A 6397-nucleotide genomic window follows, 5' to 3' on the forward strand; every position below is an offset into this window, starting at 1 on the left:
CCTCTTCTTTGGGGCGACTAATCTCCCCGAACTGCTTCCCTCTGTCTTCCGCCTAAATTCGTACGATCATTCCGAGAAGATCGTGGTCTCACAATCAGGATCTGATCTTTTAAAAATCTCAACATCTATGGCCAGCTATACTCAATGGCAGATATTCAGATCAGTTCTACAGATTGTCTAAGCTAGTATTAATAAATCCATATTGATACTCAAGCATTGCTGCTGTTGGCCATACGCTGTACAATAGTAATTATCTACATAAAACATTAGAGTGTAGCATTGGCAGAACATTCCAAGATAGATAGTTTGGCATTACCATAACAAATGGGCATCAGATATGGAAATTCATTCATTCATTACATTTTTAAGAGGGAAATATACCCAAGGGATTGTGCATTGGAGATCACTACCCAAGAGCAATGTTTGTTGTCATATTGGGTCTGAGAGAAACTGGTTCAATTCCCATTCCAGACACAGATCAGCCTAAATACAAAATCTAACTCAGTGGATTTTTTTTTATAAATATTATTTTTTTATTTCACATTGTTCACATTATTACAAACTTGGAGAGATATGAGGAATACAAATTGCCATGTGCCGTATCCTTTAGAAGTCTAACTTTTCTGTTCCATTCTCTTCTTTTGCTTTTTTGTTTAAAAAAGCAAAAAATCGCCATCTTTTCAACATCATTGTCTTTTACATCAGGACTGGGATTTTTTTCATTCTTTTGCTTTTCATTGGCTTCTTTAACTTTTTTCTTTGAAAACGAGAAAAGTCGACGTTTCTTTTTCTTTTCTTTTTTGGTGTCATCCGCGTCTTTTTCTTGAAGCCCCTCCTTTGGCTCGGTGACCTGCGGCTCAGTAATCTGCTCATGTGACTCTTCAAAATTCACAGGACTGGGATTTTTTTCTTCCTCGGCATTCTTTTGCTTTTCATTGGCTTCTTTAACTTTTTTCTTTGAAAACGAGAAAAGTCGACGTTTCTTTTTCTTTTCTTTTTTTGTGTCAACCGCGTCTTTTTCTTGAAGCCCCTCCTTTGGCTCGGTGACCTGCGGCTCAGTAATCTGCTCATGTGACTCTTCAATATTCACAGGACTGGGATTATTTTCTTTTTCATCGCTTTGAGGTATCTTTTCCCCAGCCTTAACCGCTTCTGCTATTATCTCAGTATTTGCGGTTGTAGGTAAATCAACCAGTCCTAACATATAAAATATCACTGGGTCAATAAACTGTTCCTGATAATCAGCAATATTGTTCCATCTGGTATACGCATGGCTACTTTGTGGATAGTCCTCTATGCAGAGATATATATTCTTATGAATATCAGTTACCCCTTAGTGCCCACTCACATATATTTTATATACTTGCAGCTGATATTGCCCTCACCCCTTTTGAAGTATTAATGCCGGAGAACATAACAAAAATAATTTCCCCATTACAGTTAGGGGCCCATTTACTTAGTTCGAGTGAAGGAATAGAGGAAAAATAGTTTGAATTTCGAATGGTCGAATATGGCTACTTCGACCTTCGACTACGACCTTCGAATCGAACGATTCGAACTAAAAACCGATAGTCGAAGTACTGTCTCTTTAAAAATTTCTTCGACCCCCTAGTTCGCCACCTAAAACCTACCGAGGCCAATGTTAGCCTATGGGGAAGGTCCCCACAGGCTTCCTAACAATTTCCTGATCGAAGGAACCCCCAGGTCCCAAGAATTCTGGATAACAAGTCCCATACCTGTATATATTTATAAATACAATTTTGTGGCCAATGATCAGCACATTCAGGGCTTTCCAGTGCAGTTAAAAATAAAATGATATTTATATAGGATCTATCATTAATTAACCCTCGATATTCGACTAGGAATTGAAATCCTTCGACTTAGAATATCGAGGTCGAAGGATTTAGCGCAAATACTGCGATCGTACGATCGAAGGAATATTCTTCGATCAAAAAAAACTTAGGCAAGCCTATGGGGACCATCCCCATAGGCTAACATTGACTTCGGTAGCTTTTAGCTGCCGAAGTAGGGGGTCGAAGTTTTTTTTAAAGAGACAGTACTTCGACTATCGAATGGTCAATAGTCGAACGATTTTTACTTCGAATCCTTCGATTCGAAGTCATAGTCGAAGGTCGAAGTAGCCCATTCGATGGTCGAAGTAGCCCAAAAAACACTTAGAAATTCGAAGTTTTTTTACTTCGAATCCTTCACTCGAATTTAGTGAATCGGCCCCTAAAAGTATGGAGATCGAAAGATTTGTTATCCGGAAAACCCCAGGTCTGGGATCTGGATAACAAAGTCCCATACCTGTTAATACTTATATATATAATTTTGTGGCCAATGATCAGCACATTCCGGGCTTTCCAGTGCAGTTACAAATAAAATGGTATCTCTATAGGATCCCATACCTGTATATATTTATATATATCAGGTATAAGAACTCCGGGTGCATAAGGAGCGATACCAGGCCCAAGGTCAGAGCTATACATGAGATCATCAGCCACCCCCAGCAAGTCCAGCAGAGAGTAAGGGACATCTATTTCGGGGACCTGTCTCAGGTCTGGTACATAGAAGTAATTCTCTGGTGTCTAAAGGGAAAGAAGGAAACAATAACCTGTTAGAACATCCAGTGACCAACTGCCTACTTGCTGCTCCCTCTTTGTGATGGATAGGGGCGCTTAAAAAAGCTTGTCTTCATCATCTCCTTCTAATGCAGAGTTAGTACGAGTCACGACCCCAGCAAGTGGGTCAAGGAACACATACTTCTTATAGCTGTTAATAGGGAATATAGAACAAGTCAAAGAAAACCTTCACTTTCTACTCCACACACTACCATTCGTGGTACCAGATCCCTACCCACAATGAACCAATTCTAGGATCTTTTCCCAGTATATTACACTAGCCCAAAGCAATGTTCCCTCTAAGCTGTGCGGCGCACAGATTCTGATACAACATAGGGTGGTGCGCACAAAGAATATTGTTTGAAAACACAAAACTTTGCATTTATTCTGACCTGCGCACACAGTTTTTAAAAATTGCACACACAAGTTTAAAATATGCACACAAAATAATTGTTTTACACACACAGTCAAGAAGGAATTAGAGGGGACATTGTCCAAAAGTCCCTCTGAGCCCCCATCTCTTATCAATCTTCTAACCATATTCCCAGTTCCAGGAACCAAAGCCAACAACCATTTGGAGACCCATCTACCCATAATCCCTAATTCAACCCATTCTACAGGGCAACACAACCCATTCTACAGGGCAACCCCATTGCATTGCTTGGTTTATTATATTCATTATCCTAATGGACTCACAGATTCTCTGTTGTGTTGAAATGGAACATGGGGCTGACAGAATTGATGTTTCTGGGGAAGCTGCTTAGCCCTTCTTCTGCGCTCTCCTCATCTTGCCCTCTCGTATTTACACACACTGGGAAATACTTCAGTTTTTTCTGGAGAAAATAAAGAGACAACAAATGTGAAAGCGAGATTTTTGACTTACCGTTAAATCTTTTTCTCTTCTCCTACATTGGGGGACACAGGCACCATGGGGATTTAGATCCTGCAGTTGGAGAAAGGACACTAAGGGGAGACACATGCTCAGATTCTACTCGCCAGTCAATTAATCGCCTCTTCTTCGGGCAACTTATCTCCTCAAACTGCCTTCCCACCAGCTAGAATGTAAATCGCCGGCGGGATGGCACTTGGAGAAGTTTGTTTTCTGAAGTCTCCTGAAGTTTCCTCGTGATGTCCATATGAAAATCCCAGGGCTGTTAGGGCGTCAGAGTTTTGGGCCACGGAATCCCTGTATCTGGTCATGAAGGCAAGTACCTTCCGATTGTTCGAGCTGCCATTAGGTCCATCTCCGGAATTCCCCACTTCAGTGTAATTTCTTAACAAAACATCTTCTTTAGGTGACCACTCACCTGGGTCTAGGTATTGGCTGTTTAGGCAGTCTGCTTCCCAGCTTTTGGAGTAAATTGAACTAACAGATTGATCTGCAGCTTTTTCTCATCCGGCTTCCCTATTCTTTGAGCTGTCTGACCCTCTAAGGACTGCTCCCCAGCCGAAAGGGCTCGATTCCGATGTGAGGATACGCTATGAAGGTTCCCCTAACCGTCTGCCCTCAGTGAAATGGTCGAATTTTAGCTATCCGAGGAGGGGTGCCCGTGTCATGTGAGACAAACGAATCTCTTTGAGTAGAAGGTTACACAAGATGGAGACAGTAGGGCAAGATGGGGACAGTAGGGCAAGATGGAGACAGTAGGAAAAGATGGAGTCAGTAGGACAAGATGGAGACAGTAGGGCAAGATGGAGACAGTAGGAAAAGATGGAGTCAGTAAGACAAGATGGAGACAGTAGGACAAGATAGAGTCAGTAGGACAAGATGGGGACAGTAGGGCAAGATGGAGCCAGTAGGAAAAGATGGAGTCAGTAGGACAAGATGGAGACAGTAGGACAAGATAGAGTCAGTAGGACAAGATGGAGACAGTAGGGCAAGATGGAGTCAGTAGGACAAGATGGAGACAGTAGGGCAAGATGGAGTCAGTAGGACAAGATGGAGACAGTAGGACAAGATGGAGACAGTAGGGCAAGATGGAGTCAGTAGGACAAGATGGAGACAGTAGGACAAGATGGAGACAGTAGGGCAAGATGGAGACAGTAGGGCAAGATGGAGTCAGTAGGACAAGATGGAGACAGTAGGGCAAGATGGAGACAGTAGGAAAAGATGGAGACAGTAGGACAAGATGAGGACAGTAGGGCAAGATGGAGACAGCAGGGCAAGATGGAGACAGTAGGACCAGATGGAGACAGTAGGGCAAGATGGAGACAGCAGGGCAAGATGGAGACAGTAGGGCAAGATGGAGACAGTAAGACAAGATGGAGACAGTAGGGCAAGATGGAGACAGTAGGGCAAGATGGAGACAGTAGGGCAAGATTATTATTATTATTATTAACATGTATTTATATAGCGCCAACATATTGCGTAGCACTGTAAAGTAAATGTGATTATAAAACTAAATCACATGAGAGAAGAGTTGAGTAGCAGGTCAGTAGAGGAGATTAGTAAGCGAGTGGGTGAGTATATAGAGATGAGTTCAGAGATGTAGGGTGGGGCAGAGTTATGAAGTGCTTTGAAAGTCAGTGTCATTAATTTGAATTTATTTTTGAAGAAGACCAAGTGCAAATAAGGTTAGAATCCCACTGCCTGTCATGTAAAAGGGATTCATGGGTTTATCAGATCCCAGCAGGCAGAAGAGACAGTGGCCCCATTATCAGCACACAGGGCAATTAGCATAGAGACACAATAGCCCCTCCATGCTCCCCCTGCTGTCTCATCAGACACAAACCCCCTCTTGAATGCTAACAGGGGGTCTAAAGGGAGGGGCAGCCCTGAGGCTCAAATACGAACTTGTATCAACTCTTGTTTGTTTTTCCAACAAATAACTTTGTGCCAAAGGCAAAATAAAGGAAAACTGTGTCCCTAGGGCTGATAGATTGTGAGCACAAGCCCCGGCTCATCAGTTATTAATCATCCGTGGGAGCTGCCATAATGCCGAGACACCGGGCCTCATTTACTATTAGCAGAGAGAGAGAATTCAGCATAGAAACGTACGAAATTGCACCTGTAAAACCCTTGCACTTAAAGAGGTCGTTGATCTCTGAGTTAACTGTTAGTATGATGTACAGAAACATATTCTGAGACAATTTGTAATTGTTTTTTTTTTTTTATTATTATTTGTGGTTTTTGAGTTATTCAGATTTTTATTCAGCAGCTCTCCAGTTTGCAAGTTCAGCCATCTGGTTGCTAGGGTCCAAATTCCCCTAGCAACCACGCACCAATTTGAATAAGAGACTGGAATATGAATAGGAGAGGCCTGAGTTGAGTAATAAAAAGTAGCAATAACAATACATTTGTAGCCTTGCAGAGCATTTGTTTTTAGATGGGGTCAGAGTTTCAGTTCTTGAAAGCTGGAAAGAGTCAGAAGAAGAAGACAAATAATTAACAAAACTGTAATAAATCAATAACGACAATAATGTTCCTGTTTGATGAACTTCCCAAAAAGTCATGGAATAGAGCAAGCTTCACAATAACAAGCTACTCTTGTGCTGCTGAATTGCTGCTACAAAGTCGCACGTCTGACCCGGGCCTGTATCTCTCAGCTTTTAAGATAGGAAAAAAAGGGGAAGTAAAATGTGAGATCATTAGACAGGAATGCGATGAGGCTGCACCCACAAAATCCCTACAGGTTCCACCTCACCCCTTTACAACCTTGAGATGTTTCCCAACAAAAGCAAAAGACAATAAAGATAAAGCCTAGACAGTCTGTGGGTATATCAGATGCGTCTGAATCAAATTACTGATAAAGGTCAAGTAATCCCTTCTTATTCAG

General features: G+C 41.9%; 1 long non-coding RNA gene across 1 annotated transcript; it reads right to left on the bottom strand.

Annotated features, from left to right (window-relative positions):
- Positions 1-2262: 2262 nt before the first annotated feature.
- LOC108712440 lies at positions 2263-4330 on the bottom strand. Its single transcript, XR_001934978.2, has 3 exons — positions 3929-4330; positions 3318-3454; positions 2263-2772 (listed from the first exon to the last, which is right to left on the bottom strand). It is a non-coding gene; the product is annotated as an uncharacterized LOC108712440 (long non-coding RNA).
- Between the last annotated feature and the right edge of the window lie 2067 nt (positions 4331-6397).

The sequence above is a fragment of the Xenopus laevis genome, chromosome 3S, assembly GCF_017654675.1.
Source record: "Xenopus laevis strain J_2021 chromosome 3S, Xenopus_laevis_v10.1, whole genome shotgun sequence".
NCBI lineage: Eukaryota > Metazoa > Chordata > Amphibia > Anura > Pipidae > Xenopus > Xenopus laevis.